Source organism: Podarcis pityusensis, assembly GCF_964106645.2.
Source record: "Podarcis pityusensis genome assembly, chromosome: 2".
Lineage (NCBI taxonomy): Eukaryota > Metazoa > Chordata > Lepidosauria > Squamata > Lacertidae > Podarcis > Podarcis pityusensis.
This window is the reverse complement of record NC_138029.1, coordinates 2,803,631-2,821,776: the sequence shown is the minus strand read 5'-3', so window position 1 is coordinate 2,821,776 and position 18,146 is coordinate 2,803,631. Positions and strand designations below refer to the sequence as shown.

Here is an 18,146-nt window from a genome sequence, read left to right as displayed (position 1 = left end):
GGCTTTTTCAGTCCACCAGGTTCCAGTCGCTTTTCGGTTCTGCAAACATGCGCATTGCAGCCAGAAATCAAATGGGAGAGAGAGAGAGAGAGAGAGAGAGAGAGAGAGAGAGAGAGAGAGAGAGATTACTATTTCCCAGCTGCCTTCCGGGGGCCCTGCAGCCCACTGTGCACATCCATACATCAGGAAAATGACCTTTTGGTATTATTTTTTCCTCCATTTCCCTACTGCTGGAGAGGTTGGGGTGGGCAGAGGGGAAGTAATGCGTTCTCTCTCTATGTCTCTTCCTCTCTCTATTTCCAGTTGACTTCACTCAGAGCTGTGGAGCATCTCTGCCTGGGGGAGGAGGGAGGGGGCATAACAACCGAAAGAACCAGACTGATTTCCACCTTCTTTGTTAAACAGAGGAAACATTACCGAGGGAAAGTGGCCTATTTTCAGGGGAAGTGGATTAAATTACCCTATGAAACATGAGATCGGAGGAGGAAGCGGGGGCAGGGAAGGGCCAGGCTTGCAATGTCACTGTGTGTGTGTTGATGTGCACATATTTTTACACACACACACATTGTGGCAATGGAGTCTCTGCCTCAGACTGGCTAGCCTGGTGTGATGTCACAGAATGTCCAAAACATCCCAAGGGTTCAGGGGAGGAAGCAGCTGTCCAATGAAACGGCTGCTGTTCAGCTCTTCAGAGGGAAGATAAGGTTGGTGGCCCCAGGCCTAGAAAGGATTGTGTGTGGCAGACTGAGGGTAGCAAAGTGAGTGGGAAGAGCTCCTGAGAGGTCAGTAAAGTGATGCACAGGAACTGAAGAGGAAGAACAGGTGCAAGAAGAGGAGGACACGGAGCCATGGGGCAGGAAGGGCTCCTTAGAAAGTGTTTGGTGGACAACCTCAGAGGCCTCAAGGGCAGGAGATGCTGTATGATCTTAGTCTGGCCACAAGCTGGGGGCCAATTTAGGGGAGCACTGGGCACTGAGCCTTGGAGGCACCACAGGAGATGCCGCAACTTCGATTTAGAAATGGAGTGCAGGAGGCAGGGGGGATATTATACATCCATAACAATATCAAGTGGATATACATGATCCCACTTTCAATACTGTGCATGTTTTAGGGCCCATGTACTGCTGCATTCTCCTGCCCACCTAGCAGTTCGAAAGCACGTCAAAGTGCAAGTAGATAAATAGGTACCGCTCCGGCGGGAAGGTAAACAGCGTTTCCGTGCGCTGCTCTGGTTCGCCAGAAGCGGCTTAGTCATGCTGGCCACATGACCCAGAAGCTGTACGCCGGCTCCCTTGGCCAATAAAGCGAGATGAGCGCTGCAACCCCAGAGTCGTCCACGACTGGACCTAACGGTCAGGGGTCCCTTTACCTTTTTTACTGCTGCATTGCCATTCAGTGCATGCCCTGTAGCTTCCTGCTGAAATCCTGTAACTTTCCATACCATGACCATTCCAGGGTGGTTGTTCTCCTGCTTCTGTTGCACTGTAGCACAGGAGTGCCCATCCAGGAAGCAATAATGTGGTGACATTGGGGAAGCATCACAGAACAACTAATAAGGCAGAATCATATTGAGCAGCCCACTATAAATCCGCCACCAATGCAGTCTAACTGCCTCAGTGACATAATGCAGCAGGCACCTCCCCCAAACCCGGAGAGAATGCAAGAGGGTGCTGTGCGACCCTGCAGTCCTACAAATCCCACCCACTTGTGGCTCTGGCCCCTCCCACTGCTGGCATGCAGCCCCCCAAAAATGGCTTGTTGAGGGAAGGTGACGCTCAGTAGTTCCCCACCCCAATCCAGGCTGATTATGACAACTCTGTCTGGTAGCAGCTTTCCAGTGTTCTGACTCCAGGGCTTCCCTGTTTTGCTGCCTTGATTCCTTATCTGAACCAGCAGCCTTATTCATGCAAAGCATATCCTTTATCCCTGAGCCCTCCCTTCTTGGGATGTTGCCCCAGAACAGCTGACAGTAAGCGGTGCAAAGCAGAGCATTGACTCCCAGTGGGCCTATGATGTCAATTTAAATGGCAGGGAAGGGTGTGCAGAATGGCTAGTGGCTCACTCAGTCTTCATAATGGGAGAGGAACGTGTCGCTTCTGTTTAGGTCTTGATTTATGCAATTGGATCTGTGTATGGACTCCTGCTCTGCTTCCTCCCGTTCCATATGTCCACTAGAAGTGAATTTATTGAGGAGAACTTTGAAGCTTCTTATGCAATATTCAGGTGGACTGAAATTCTCTCCCAGAGTATTTAGGGTGGGGGTTTTTGTTTTTGTATTTTCTTTGTTGGTTTGTTCTTCATAGCTCATGCAGCAAACATGGGGCTTTAGTGAGAATTACAAGGAAAAAAGAAGGTAACTCCCTACCCCAATGAGCTTACAGTATAATAATAATAATAATAATAATAATAATAATAATAATAATTTTATTATTTATACCCCGCCCATCTGGCTGGGCCTCCCCAGCCACTCTGGGTGGCTTCCAAAAATATTAAAATAATGTAATACATCAAAATAATGTAAAACATAAAATGTTGACAGTCAGCGGGGGGGGGGGGCAAAGGATTAGGCGAGCATATAACAGAAAGAAGAGGGGAATGGAAGAGGCAAAGGTAACAAGGCATGAATGAAGAAGTATAGATAAGGCCATGTGCCAGTCGGGGGGTGGGAATCTCTCTGTAGAAACTGTGTGCCAAGAAAATCCAAGTTTTGCAACAAATATATTTGCAGGATGAGAGCTTAGGAAGCAGCATCTCATCCAGTAGTGTCTGCTCTGGGTCCCAGGCAGAGAGGGATTTTCTCCACTCCTTGCCCCCTGGTCTGTCTGCCGCCTGCATCAGGGGCAGGGTGTACAACAGGGTGCTCTCTGGATATTACTGGACTGCAGCTCCTTCATCCCTGGCCACTGGCTGTGCCGATGGGGAGGGGAGTCCAACCACATCTAGAGGGCCACAAGTTTCCCACACCCCTGGAGATGCCAGGGATTGAACCTGGGACCTCCTGCCTGCAGAATATGTGCTTTCCCACTGAGCTGCAGCCTCTTCCATCTGATACAGCTGCGACAAGGAAGCTGGTGCTGATGGCACTGGGGGTTGGAAGTGGTATATCAGTTTTCTAAGGAGCATGTAAGTGCTACTGCGGCTGGGGACAGGGAGAGATGGGCAAGTCCTTTCTCCTGGCGAGAGGAGCTCTTTTTCACCACTTAGCAGCTAAGCAGGGCTTCTTTGCAATTGCCTCTCTGTCTCCTGCTCTCACTCACAAGCCAGTAAGGGAGACAGAATGGGCTTTCTGAGCTGGCTGCACACAGCCTTGTTCACAAACCGCCCACAAGAGTCTAACAGCAGCTGACAAGTGACTGTGGGTCATGGATACAGTTTGGCAGAAGCAGCAAGAGTACAGTAGCGACGGCAAAACAAATGGGTGATGTGGTTCTACATTGAAGAAGTGTGTTACGGCCTCTGCTGGAGCCCCCCTCTGCATCTCTCCAGGTGGCTGCTTTGCAAAAGGGGGGGGGGGGAGAATGAGCTTAGGCAGGAGGAAGTTTAATCTGTAGTAGTTAAGTAGATCTGAGTGAGTGAGTGAGGAGATCTGTGGTTCAAATCTCATGTTCCCCATAATCTCACTGTGTAGCAATAAATAAAATATCCCTCTCTCCCCTCCATCTACATTATGGGGGCAATCTTGACCTAACTTTCAGGGTTGTTGTAAGGATTCCAGATAAATTTGCTTAAAGTGTTTTGAACACTTGAAATGTGCAATATAAATGCCTGTTCATTTTTTTTTAAAAACGGTGTGTGTATATATATATGTGAACTAACAGCATCCCTGTGTAGATTTAATGCTAAGCTTATATCTTGGGAAGTACACCTTTTAAAATGGCAGGTGCCATCCAACATGCAAGCCTAGAATATCTATTTTGGGTGGTACAGACTGCAGGCTTTTGCGTTTACTTGCCTCTGCCTGTAGCACATACCACAGGGCAGAACTACTGCCATGAGTTGAAGGCTAGAGGAATCTGTTATGCACTGCAGACACATCCAGCTTCTTCAGAAATGTCTGCAGTCCTGAAACTGGCATGAGTCCAGCTGAGATGCTTAAGCAAACACTTTTTGCCTGTGTCGGTATGATCTCCACAGATCAATCAACCCTCAGAATCCAAGGCTAGTTGCATTCTTAGTGGCAATAGTTAGGACAGAGTCTATTCTACTGGTTCATTTCAAAGCAGGGGGATCTAGTAACCATTTAACAGTCAGCATGGAAGGAAAGGAGAGTTCTTGTATCTGTGAATGAGGAGCTGTCCTCCCTGGCTGTAGTCTTGGTAGACTAACATTTCTGCTTTGATTGCAGGTTATTGGCTGCTGTTAATTACCCTTTCCCCATTCTCCTTCCTAAGTTAAGCACATAATTTGGCAATGTGAATTGAATTCAACATCTCTCGAATCATTGTTTTTATATTGTAAAAAAACCCAGACACAAGTTTTTAGCTCTCTAAATGTTGGAAATACATGTAAACAATTTTTGATGGGATTGCTCAAGCTAGAGAGGAGGCTGGGTGAGATTTCCAATGGTCAGAAAGCAGTACTGCTGCCCCATGCTTAAATCCTTGCTTTTCCCAGTGACTAAACACGAAAGCACATTCAAATATGTGAGAGTTGCATAGCATATGCAGGTAATAGAAACAACTGGTGCTGATTTCTGTTACACTCAGTGCTGACTGCTTTATGCAACAGGCACGCATACATTGATGCTCTTTCCCCTCATCGTCATCTGCTACCTGTTGCACTGAGAACAACACTGAGCCAAGGGAGCCGATTCTGCTGGACAGCGAACTGCAATGGCATTGTTTGGCAAGCCTGCTTAATCTCCACTGTGGGATCCTCTGGCTCATCAATCAAAGTGGAATTGGTGTAATACATCAGTAGATAATAGAAAGGACAGAGCAGTGTTCTTTAAAAACCTAGGAATGACAGACAGTAAGCTGTCATTCCTGACATATGTATTTGATGACTGTGCATGATATTAATTTTATCTGTCATAGCAATAAATGAATGATACTGCTCAGTGCATCAGATCTGTATTTCTTAAGTGATCATTATTATGAGATATTGTTTTTCCAGGTAGATAAGCTATCTTTAGAGTTAAGGGTGTCTGGTGCATAGATTTATGCATGTTGGCTCTGATACATCTATGCGCGGGCAGGCAGGCAAGCAGATGCACATCGATACCAATAAAAAACAAGTTCCCATCCAATTCTCATTTGACAGGGGTCATCATAACTACATCAAGAGGAGAAAGGAAAGAAAAGGAGAAAGGAACTTGGCAAGGCTGCTTTGTCTGTGTGTTGGCAGGAAATTGCTTGCAAAGGGAATTCATTGGCTTGAGCAATATTAAGATCAGAATGGCCCATCAAGAGCATCCAGTGTGACAATTCAGCTGGAAAGGGCATTGAATTCTGACCAAGTCTTACTGAGGAACCTTCTTAGAACTTTAAAATGGTGGTAAAGGCCTTGGGGGAGGGGGAATGTTCCAGGAGACTTTCCACCCATGGTGTCCCAGATTATACCTCTGGACCCCCAACTAGCTCAGATCTGTTTGTTTGTTTGTTTGTTTGTTTGTTTTTACTGTGGACCTCCAACAAGTGCCCCACAAGACACTTATTATATTCCTTTCAGCAGCTGTTAAACTGGAAATATCCACCATTAGAGCCATATATTCTTTTTCCTCCAGACTTTGAGCTACCATTTTGGTCTTACCATCTTCATCAATCCATAAGCAATCCATAAATCAATCCATAAGCATTGATTTTTAATAATGGGAGACTTCCTGGTGTTTTGTCGGTATCAGCACCCTTCCCATTTATTATACTAGTTTGTGTACATGGATGTCTCAAGTGTCACCTACCAATTTGCCTTACATGTGAGAATTTGTTTATGGGTTATTTATCCCTAGTGTTTGCATTTATACCTGTGTGTTTTTATACTCCTTTTGAAATGAAATAAAAATAATTTTCAAAAAAATAATATTGCATGGCTGAGGCTCCAATACTTTGGCCACCTCATGAGAAGAGAAGACTCCCTGGAAAAGACCCTGATGTTGGGAAAGATGGAGGGCACAAGGAGAAGGGGACGACAGAGAATGAGCTGGTTGGATGGTGTTCTTGAAGCTACCAGCATGAGTTTGATCAAACTGCGGGAGGCAGTGGAGGACAGAAGTGCCTGGCGTGCTCTGGTCCATGGGGTCACGAAGAGTCGGACACGACTAAACGACTAAACAACAACAACAACAACAAACTTCTCTTAGTGACTGGTTCTCAGAGTGGGGGGTGGGCCATGAGCTCTTCTGGAGTGTTGATTGGCAGAAAGAAAACTAACCCATTTGAAATTGGTACAAGCAATGAAATAGGCATAATACAATGTGTGCCTACTTTTGGGGGGAGGATGTCCCTAGAGCAGTATATCCTTCACTAAAAATAAATTCTGCACAGAGAGAGGCAGTATTATATAGCCTGCGTAACTTGTGCAAATTAACAGTGAAATTCTGTGGATGTGTACTTTGAAAAAGTGACTCCTTCTGTATTCCCAAGAAAGTGAGCATGGGATTGCAGGCTCAGATGATCTTCCTTTCCTCTTCATGGGGAAAGGGGCAAGGAGCAATGAAGGACATCAGAGCCACACCATCTGACTGCTGGCACTCCTATGTGACTCCCAATCTGCCTTCTGTAGTTTCATAAGATCTATTTCACATGCTTTCATAGAGACCTACCAGGTCAGACTTTTTTTAAAAAAAATAATATTTATTACTTTCCAAAAAAAATGAAACACTAAAAGAAAAGAAAAAACACATACAATACAACACATTAAACCAACAAAACAATGCAACAATAAAATAAATCAAATTTCATTATCCCATCTTTCGTTCACTTCTTTCCTCAGCCTCCTCACACCTCCCTTTTTGTATTCCACTTCTGTTAATTATTTCAGCAATTCCTTTCCATCTACCTCTATTTTCTATCCTATAGTTATCTTAACTCATTCTAACCTTATTTTTTCCTTTAATACGCTATTAATCTATTTATACTTAATTCCTTATAACATTTCTACTAAAGCCATATAACTTCATTCCAACATTTTTCTAACATTCATTAATTTTACAATATTTCTGTAAATAAGCTTTAATTTTTTTCCAATCTTCTTCCACCGACTCTTCTCCCTGGTCTCGGATTCTGCCAGTCATTTCCACCAATTCCATATAGTCCATCAACTTCATCTGCCATTCTTCCCAGGTGGGTAAATCTTGTGTCTTCCAATACTTCGCGATGAGTATTCTTGCTGCTGTTGTAGCATACATAAAAAAAGTTCTGTCCTTCTTTGGCACCAATTGGCCGACCATGCCCAGGAGAAAGGCCTCTGGTTTCTTCAGAAAGGTATATTTAAATACCTTTTTCATTTCATTATAAATCATCTCCCAGAATGTCTTAATCCTTGGGCATGTCCACCAAAGGTGAAAGAATGTGCCTTCAGTCTCGTTACATTTCCAACATTTATTATCGGGCAAATGGTAGATTTTTGCAAGCTTGACTGGTGTCATGTACCATCTATAAATCATTTTCATTAAGTTTTCTCTTAGAGCATTACATGCCGTAAATTTCATACCTGTGGTCCATAACTGTTCCCAGTCAGCCATCATTATGTTATGTCCAACATCTTGTGCCCATTTAATCATTGCTGATTTCACCGTTTCATCCTGAGTATTCCATTTCAACAGCAAGTTATACATTTTTGACAAATTCTTAATTTTAGAGTCTAACAATTCTGTTTCCAATTTAGATTTTTCCACCTGGAAACCAACTTTTTTGTCCAAATTATATGCCTCCATTATTTGATAATAATGGAGCCAATCTCGCACTTTATTTTTCAACTTTTCAAAGCTCTGCAATTTTATTCTGTCTCCATCTTGAGCCAGAATTTCCCAATATTTCGGCCATTTGGCCTCCATATTGAGTTTTTTCTGTGCCTTCGCTTCCATTGGAAACAACCATCTTGGGGTTTTATTTTCTAACAAATCTTTATATCTTATCCAAACATTAAACAGTGCTTTTCTAACAATATGATTTTTGAACGCTTTATGTGCTTTTACCTTATCATACCACAAATATGCATGCCAACCAAATACGTTATTGAAACCTTCTAGGTCCAACACGTCAGTGTTTTCAAGAAGCAGCCATTCTCTCAGCCAGCAAAAAGCTACTGATTCATAATAAAGTTTAAGGTCTGGCAGGGCAAATCCACCTCTTTCTTTAGCATCAGTTAATATCTTAAATTTTATTCAAGGCTTCTTGCCCTGCCAAACAAATCTGGAAATATCTTTCTGCCACTTCTTGAAACAATCCATCTTGTCCAAAATTCTACCAGGTCAGACTTTTTATCCCATCTAGCCTAATAGGTCCCCAGTGTCTAACCCTAACCCTAACCCTAAACATTAGGAAGAACTTCCTGACAGTAAGGGCTGTTTGACAGTGGAATTTGCTGCCAAGGAGTGTGGTGGAGTCTCCTTCTTTGGAGGTCTTTAAGCAGAGGCTTGACAACCATATGTCAGGAGTGCTCTGATGGTGTTTCCTGCTTGGCAGGGGGTTGGACTCGATGGCCCTTGTGGTCTCTTCCAACTCTGTGATTCTATGATTCTATGATTCTAGGTCTTTCCCACCACCTGTTACCCAAACTTTCTGGATGGATATGCTGGCGATTGGACCTGGGATGTTATGTGAGCAAAGCATTTCTTTGACCATGGGATTGTTGCCCCTTGTGTCCAATTCTGGGCACCACAATTGAATGAGGATGTTGACAAGCTGGAACATGTGCAGAGGAGGGTAACCAAGATGACCAAGGGTCTGGGAACCAAGACTTATGCGGAGCGCTTGACAGAGTTGGGTATGTTTAGCTTAGAAAAGCCTTATGAGGAACAGTTGAAAGAGCTCGGTATGTTTACCCTGGACAGGAGGACACGGACAGGAGATATGATAGCCATCTTCAAGTATCTCAAGGGCTGTCACATGGAAGGAGGAATAAGCTTGTTTTCTCATGCTCTGGAGGGTAGGACTCAAAACAATGGCTTCAAGTTACAAGAAAGAGGACTCCGACTAAACATCAGGAAGTAAGAGCTGTTTGGCAGTGGAACAGTCTCCCTTGGTAGGTTTTAGACTCTCATTCCTTGGAGGTTTTTAAGCAGAGGTTGGGTGGCCATCTGTCATGGATGCTTTAGCTGAGATTCCTGCTTTGCAGAGGGTCAGATTAGATAACCCTTGGGTCCCTTCCAATTCTACAATTCTATGATAACTCCCAATATCCCTTGGCTGGGGCTGATGGGAGCTTTGTTCATGTGGAAAATGAACATATTTTTCCCCAAATTTTTTTTATTCATTTTATAACACAAAAAAACACAGACAGAAAAGACAAACAATACGAACAAATTCTTGTCATATCCTTATTTTTCTAAACGTTGTTAAGTGGGCTCCTATCTGATTTTCATTTTACTTCATCTTTAGCAGTTTACATATATCATAGTTTCTAACCATCTTTTTTTTAATCATACTTAAAATAACTTCACATTTTATCACTTACAAATAATACTATTTTAAAATACCCTATCTTCTACTTCTAACCCTACAGCCTATATCCACTTCCAAATTTTTCAAATATTTCTTAAACCTCTTCCAGTCTTCTTCCACCATCTCTTTTCTCTGGTCTCGGAGTCTCCCGGTCAGTTCGGCAAGTTCCTTTTTAAAAAAAAAAAAAAATATTTATTGGGGTTTACAATAGAAATAAATATAATAAACATTGTAACATACATCTTAACATAATTTCACATTTTCTTTGGACTTCCTCACATCTCCCGCTCCCACTTTCATCGTTGTAACATTTTGCCAGCAATTTATTATCTTATTTGCATTCTTATATCCCATCTGTATATTTATAATCTTATAATTCTCAGAAAAGTTCATATTTTCTCAATTTCACTTATTATCTTAAATCATCTAATTTAGTGGTGCTCAATTATTTGTGATCTAGCATCCTGCTTAACATTCACTCAAATTACAATGTTTTTGTAAATAATTCTTAAATTTCTTCCAATCCTCCTCCATCTTCTCTTCTCCCAGGTCTCAGATTCTGCCGGTCATCTCGGCCAGTTCCATATAGTCTATCAGTTGCATCTGCCATTCTTCCAGTGTGGGTAGATCTTGAGTTTTCCAGTGCTTTGCGAGAAGTATCCTTGCTGCTGTTGTTGCATACATAAAAAATGTCTGGTCCTTCTTTACCACCCCTTGGCCGACAATGCCCAAAAGAAAGGCCTCTGGTTTCTTAGTGAAGGTATACTTAAATACCTTTTTCAGTTCATTATAGATCATTTCCCAGAACGCCTTCACTTTAGGGCAGGTCCACCAGAGGTGGAAGAATGTTCCTTCACTCTCTTTACATTTCCAGCACTTATTATCAGACAGGTGGTATATTTTTGCAAGTTTGACTGGGGTCATATACCATCTATATATCATTTTCATTACATTTTCTTTCAAAGCATTGCATGCAGTAAAGTTCAACCCAGTACTCCACAACCTTTCCCAGTCCTCAAACATGATATTATGCCCAATGTCCTGCGCCCACCTTATCATAGCCGATTTAACCATTTCATCTTGTGTATTCCATTTTAACAGCAAGTTATAGTTCGGCAAGTTCCATATAGTCCATCATCTTCATCTGCCATTCTTCGATAGTTGGTAAATCTTGTTTCTTCCAATTCTTCGCTAACAATATTCTCACAGCTGTTGTGGCATACAGATAAAAAAAGTAACATCCTTTTTGGGAATTTCATCCCCCACTACGCCAAGTAAAAAGGCTTCTGGTTTTTTACTAAATGTGTTTTTCAACACTTTTTTCAATTCATTATAAATCCTTTCTCAGAAGTCTTTTACTTTGGGGCACATCCACCACATGTGGTAAAAGGTTCCTTCTTTTTTCTACATTTCCAGCTTTTATTATCATGAGTATGATACATTTTTGCTAGTTTCACTGGTGTTAAATACCATCTGTACATCATTTTCATCAATTTTTGTCTTAATACATTACAAGCTGTAAATTTGATTCCTTTTCCCACAATTTCTGGAATGAACATAATATTTTATGGGTAAAAGTCCTGGAATGAACATAATATTTTAGCTGCAGTTCATTCATTTTCAGCTTTGTATTCTTGTTATAAAAATGTGCACCTAGACATTCTGTTGTTGCATCCATAACTGAGGTGCCATTTAGCGCCTAGCTTTCATATCTCAGTTTTTAACACTGGTGCTGAGGATGGGTATTCCATCCTCTAGTAGCCAACTAGGTTTCTATACTGGGCAGGGAGGAGGGATAGAGTACTCTAGCCCACTCACTCACCTGCATGTAAATCCTTATTGCACATGGTGGCTACCAGGCAAGTGCTTAAATATCACACTGTGTCTTGTGGTTTGCAAAGTTGAGTTAAATAGGCATGTTCAAATCGCTTGGCACATAGGTTTCCCCATTCTGCTTTTAGGGGTTGACAGCTGTTAACAGCTGTGGAGTGAAAAGGTCCTGAAATGTGGTTCTGTAATTATTCAGCTTGCCCAGAATCTCCTGATAAATCTGTTCCTGGGTTTACCCCAACAGGTATAGGTTTATAAGCTTCCAGTGTTAACGATGCAAATACATCACTCAGTCAGCGATCTGATATTGATGTGCAAAATTCTATCACGTAATCAACAACCCAGGCCTGGCCACATTTTTTTTAACGGTATCTTATTCCTAATTAGATTCTCACCACCACCACTCTCCTTGTTCCTGCTGCAGGATTAAAATACTTAATTCTATAATGCTCACTGGCACCCAAGCCCTCTGTTAATGTGCAGTTGAAATGACTTGGCACACTCTGTACCCATTCAGAATGTAAAGTGATCTAGCATGAACTGGAGGGAATTCCCTCACCTAATGATTTTCAGCAGTGTAGATGAAATGACTTCATTCATACAAGGCACCCAACCTTAATATCTCTGCATTCTTAATATGACTTTAATGTGCAGTGGTAACAGGTTTAATAACATCCTTAATTGGGCTTATAGAGTAATCATGTCTGTTTCTGCAGGGCTGAGAATACATTTAAAGTACAAGTGAACCCAGTGTTCTTTAAAATAAGATTTCCATCCTGAATTAGGGAGTTGTGTGCCCTGAACAAGCGCAGCTGCCCAACTAATACATTGGTTTGTTATGCAGATACTTCTAAATTAAATCAATGATGTCAAAAGCAAAATTTAAGTGGAACTGACTATTGGCTACCTCTGCAGCAGTTTGAAAACACATTTAAATTTCTTATGTAATTCAAACTCATATTTGCCATATAAGGAAAGCAATCTATTATTCCCATTTTATAGATGGGAAGTCAAGGCTGAAGGAGAGCAATTTACTTCATTTTTCTTCCTTTCTGTTGCTCGGTCTCTGCCTTGTCTTTTTCAGTTCACATTTTCTCTGCCTCTGGCTTCTCCCCCCCCCCCCCATTTTGATTCTGTCACTATTGCAGAGCACAACCCAGATGGAAGTGCTGAACACCCAGTGCAGTGGTGGCTGAGCTGAGATCTGAAGTAGCATTGAAATGGCAGAATATAAAGTTTTATAGATTTCCTACAAATGCAAGTGCCAAATCTATTTGGGCTCTTTATAAGCTATTGAATCTTGTAACATCTCAGATTGATGGGCAAAATCCAGCAGAACTCAAAACCTTTAAGATGTGAGACACCTCCTCCCCACAAAACAACTAGGGGCTGCTGCATTGCCTGCCAAACTGCCTATACCCCACCAAACCCACTTGCCAGCCCCATGCCAACCCCCGTTCCCTCGCATTCCTTAAACCCCCCATCCTTGTGTACCTGTCACCCCCACCTTGTTGCCAAATTGCCAGTCCCCAGGAGTTCAGGACACGACCCAAACCAGCACCTCTTGCCCTGGTGCTGGGGGCTGCGTGGATACGGGGGATGGGGGCTGTGCTGCTGACAGGGGTGATACCAAAGGACATGATCTCTTTGGGTTGGGTCTTTGGGGTGTGATAGGACAAGGGCTCAACAGAGGGGTGTAAGGGAGGTGGGGAGGTGTTACTCTGTGAAGCACCTCCCCTCCTTTAAGAAAGAGTGGGGAGAGAGGTGAGCTGCAGGGGGAGAGGGAGGGGTGATCTGAAAGGGGCTAAGAGAGTGGGGGGGTCAGCTGTGGTTTCAGGGCAGTTGACAAAGGGTTCTGTGGGTAGGTGGAGTTAGTGAGTGGGGTGACCAGGGGCAGCAGCCCCTAGTAATAATCATTAAAAATCTTGTGGAACCACGTCCAAGGGCCTGTAAATGAATAGTTATTAGCCACTTGATTTCAGGATTGACACTGGCTATTTGAGTGGAGATTTGCTTTGTCCTGTCCTGATTTAATTCTGTTTTGAGTGTGGTTTGAATCTGTTTCAACATTCTTTCCTTTTGGGGCTGCTGCTTTGTTTTGGAATAGTAACCGTTTGCATTTGGGAATAGATGGCAGCCCAGGCTATTACCATATGTAAGCTGTTGTGTGTTCTTCTGGAAGAAGAGCTGGATACAAGTGTAGCCACTAAATAATAAATTGTGATTTTCAGAAGAGCAATTTTGCTATAGGGCACTCTGCTCTGCCATAATACATGTTGTGTCGCCTTGTTCTCAGGCCCACCTCGCTTTCCACTCCCCATTTAATTTAAGATTCATTGTGCAGCTGCATTCAGACTGTATTATCCAGCCGTGTGTCCAATAAATCCCCTTTTCCCTCCAAAGCGAAACATGAAGTTAAAGCCAGTCTCTGCAAAAACAACATCTCGCCCTGGCCTTATAAGAAGAGATCAGGTCGTTTATCTTTGCCTGGCTGTATGCAACGGATGACTCTGCTCTTGATTTTCATAATTAATAATTGTGAATTACCCATGGAAATGCTAAGCACTTTGGTGGAGAAGCACCAGCATATGGGGTGAATAAATCAGTGGGTGAATGTCAAAAAGGTGGAATAGCTCTCTCTCACACACATCCCTCTCAATTTTCCATGCTGAAGGAAACCAACCAAAAGGCAATGCAGCCCAATGGGACTCAGTGGGAACATAATTGGCCCATTCCTGGCTATGAATTTTGCATGGGAAACACAGTAGACATTGTCGGGCTAAATCAGACATGTGCTCCATCTAGCTAGACTTTCTCACAACAGAGGGTTCTCTGAGAAGGGATATGACAGACCCAGGGATCCTGCCTAATTCTACAGCAAAATAAAATCCATGGCCTGGATCCAGCTCTGGTCATGCTTCACTGCAGGAGGTGAGCTGCAGCCACAGTTCAGTGGGAGACTAAAAGAGTCTTGTGTTCCTCATTGACACTTGGATATGGCTGTAGGGGTTCCTTGCTTGACCAGGGCAAAAAGCTCTACTGATGGACAGGTGGAAGTTCCCCCTCTTCTCCTGTTGAACTTGGAAGCGCTTAATTAAAAAACAAAATAAGTGTTTATAGGACAAGTGCTGGTCATCCAAATTAATTGGGTCCCAATCAGTGACACATTTAAAGACTCAGCGCTCCTCCTGAAGACATAATTGCAGCCTCTGTCCCTCCCAACCTGGCCAGGTCCTTCATCACCGCCATCTCCAGTGCAGGAGGGGGGAGGCATTCTGGCCAGCTTGGGGGTGCGGGTGCAGGGAAGCATCTCAGTCTCATAGCGCTCTGAATGGTTGCATCAGGAATGCAATGGCACCCTAGAGACCTTAATGTTACCATGCGTCAACCAGCACAGATCCGGCTTTAGCCTGTCTCCCTTCTACCTCTGCATAACTGGGTAGGGTATGGCAAGGTCTGACACCCCTGTCTTCTTTCAGAGTATGCAACCTTCACATGGTCTCAGAAATGGGGCTGAAAACAAACAAAGGAGCTTCCACATATCCAATAAGATCCATGCTGGGAGAAGACACACTTGATAGAATCTTAATCAGCAGACTCTCTTATCTATGAGATGATCTGAAAAATGTCTGTCTGCTTTCAAAGGCCTGACTGCTATCTCTCCCCATATTCTGCTGCTGATTGAGATGCTCTGATGTTTCAGAAGCACTTCATTTGTCCAGGGAGTGGCATCAGTAACAGGATGCTGTAAAACACTGCTGATTCTTGTATGGGAAGGGAGATGTTAGTTTGAATGGGTTCAAATAGCCACTTTCAGAAAAACAGCAGAGCTGTGCCACTGGGCCCACACCTAGCCACTGAGCCTGCTGCCTCCCCATAGTCTATGCACATCCAGCTGAACATGCACATGGGCTCCATGTAGTCTGGAGAGCTACATGGCAAGATCCCAATCACATGGAGCTGAATGCAAGCCAGCGCTCCTGCAAACATCCTGCTCAACATTCATGCTTTGAGGTGGGCAGGGTCTGTGATGCACAAGGTGTCAGTAGTGGTTCCAGTGGCAGGACCCCACTCCCTGTTCCCCATCCATATTTTGTACATATGGATTACTTTCAAAAGGGCTAACCTTACCCAGGCTCCAGAGACAGGATGTATCCAGATCAGGTCAGGGCACCAGTTGTGGGGAAAGAGGTGGCTGCAAAGAGCACTTTGGAAGCTGGGGGAGAGAAAGAACAGAGAAGCCTAGAGTCAGGCTGACTGGGAGGTGGTAGGCTGTGAGCAAGTACAGAATCTGGAAAATCAATGCTTTCACTTCAAGCAATCAGCATCCGCCAATGCATATTCCCCAGGCTTTGGCCGGAAGGCATAAGTGACTACCACCTTACTGAAGCTAAGGCGGTTTAGGTCTGATCCGTTTCTAGATGGGTGACTGCACAGGAAGCACATGAATGACACTTTGCCTTCCAGGATGGCGGAGAGGTTGCACAGAAATGTAAGGAAAAACAACAACCATCTTGGAAATGTGTGAGCAGAATTAAAATGCTTGTAAGCTAAAGAAGTGGTCAATGGATAGCACAGCCCCCCAGCCCCCATTCCTCTATTTCTCCCCCTCTCTCCTGTGATCATAAGCTCTCATGGACTACAGTCCACTTTGTGCTGGCTGAAGTACGATGTCTAGCAATTCTGATGAGACAACCCAGACACCAAAGGGGGGTTTCATGTGAGTTCCTTGACTGTTGTTGGGAATGAAGAGAACAGGACTCTGGTTGCGTTGAACTTGTGATCTCACTCGTCTTAGGTTTTGATGAGGTACAAAGAAAGAATCCGTTGGATGATCTGAGCCAGTGCTTCTTGCTTTGGGGAAAGCGAAGTTCTGCTACACAGTGGGAGGGAAAGTTCAATCGGTGCCTTTTGCTCTCCTTTAACATAGCCCTGCATTGGAAAAGAGAAGGGATCGACAACAAAACGTTGCAACATTGAGTGCTCCTGTTCAGAATCCCAGGCACTTCATTCCATTTCCCACCCACTTGTTTCAAATTCCCCTTCCCAATAGCCAGTCGGCATTGCATGGCCACTGGGCATGCTCCGTGCTCATTGGTCCATTTTGGGGTTTGCCTATTAGATTCCCCTCAAAGATTTTATGTACTCCTGCTAAGCTAAAGGCCCATCCAGCCTGCTGATACGTCCCTTATAACAGTGGCCCATCTAGTACTATTCTCACAGTTGCCACCCCAATGCTATTATTTTTATTTTTTATTACATTAACATCCTACCAATGAACTCAAGGTGGTGTCCATAGTTCTCCCGCTGCCCATTCCTATACTCACAACAATCCTGTGAGGCAGGTTAGGCTGAGAGGTGGTGAGTGGCCCAAGATTACTCAGTGCGCTTCATGGCCAAGTGAGGATTTGAACTCAGGTACCCCAGGTTCTCGCCCAGCACACTGACCACTGCACTGCATGTACTGACTGGCAGTGGCTGCCCTGTGCTCCGAGCGGAAGGGGCCTTTCCATGATGCTTTTTACCTGGAGATGCCAGGGGTTGAACCTTTTGCATATATATATGTATGTGTGCTCTACTACTGAGCTGTGCTTTCCTCAAGGGTGAAAGAGTGTTGATACTAGAAATTCAGAAGTACTGAGTGGACCTATCAGGATGGGGAAATTCTCTTGTCATGGTTAGATCCTGCCCAGGGCCTTTGGATGGAGAAGCCACTGCACCACATCTCATGGGGCAGGGTTGTGCCTCAGCAAGCCCCACCCATCCTCAGCATGTGCCACCTCCATGACACACTAACATGACATCACAGTATATGTGGGTGGAGCTAGAGCTGGGTTGCCATGGCGTAGCCTCCACTTTGAATGGCTGCTGCCCAGCCTTCCTCATAGGCGACATTCCCTCTGAATGTAGAGGCTGAAGATTGGACGAGTCTTTCACAATGCTCTTCTCGCCATACCACCGATTCTGAAATGCACACACTGTTTCCATGACACTGTTGACATGAGGAGTGTGGATTTATGGCTGACACAATAATGTAAGCAGCTGGTAGTCTATAAAAGTATCCTATTCCCCACTACTCCATCCCTCATAGATTCCTTTTGGCATTTGAAATTGTTCCAGAGAAGCATATGGTGATGGAAATTAGGATAAACACAGCTCCTTGATCTCCTGCCTTTTTCTCTCCAATTGCCAATCTCATGCCAGCACTTTTCTTGTTATAACTTAGCTGGCTTTTGACAGGCCATGCCAACTCCAAGGTTTCTCCATCTACTGGCTGGATCTTCCATGTCAAGGCTGAGGGAAATGGCACAAATTGCTGGTTTGTGGGTTGCGGAAGGGGGTCCAGAAAGGAGCAACCTATGCTGGGTGTATCGCTGCTGCAGCTTACCTTGCCTCAGAGTTGTCTCTGATGCTGAAATCGATGGGAGCTCCACAAGATAGCTAACCATGGATGACTGTATCCTTGGACTGATTGATTGGTGATGGCAAAGTTTAAACAGCATGGCTGCAAGTTAAAGGCACGCTGTGGCAGCGGCTGTGACTGTTTTGGTTCTGGTGTATTACTTACCCGGCTTTATTTATTTGATGGTGGTGATATTGGTGGTGACTAGTTTGGTTCAGGGCACAGGGCACAATTGTTGTTAAGGCTCTTTTGGTTTTGATGTGTTACTGAATAGGGCACAATTTATCATGTTTGTTAAGGCTCTTTTGCTT

The 18,146-nt window shown here is 43.9% G+C and overlaps 1 protein-coding gene and 1 long non-coding RNA gene across 5 annotated transcripts in view; one reads left to right on the top strand and one right to left on the bottom strand.

Annotated features, from left to right (window-relative positions):
* OLFM2 (olfactomedin 2) overlaps window positions 1–18,146 on the top strand; it is a 192,151-nt gene that overhangs the window by 89,592 nt on the left and 84,413 nt on the right. The gene's annotated exons all lie outside the window — the stretch shown is intronic.
* LOC308468599 lies at window positions 10,727–17,188 on the bottom strand. Of its 2 annotated transcripts, XR_013981730.1 has the most exons (4): window positions 16,958–17,188; window positions 16,222–16,364; window positions 15,564–15,648; window positions 10,797–10,811 (listed from the first exon to the last, which is right to left on the bottom strand). It is a non-coding gene; the product is annotated as an uncharacterized lncRNA (long non-coding RNA). The 2 variants fall into 2 exon arrangements; XR_013981731.1 differs by having other exon boundaries at window positions 10,727–10,811; window positions 15,564–16,364; window positions 16,958–17,184.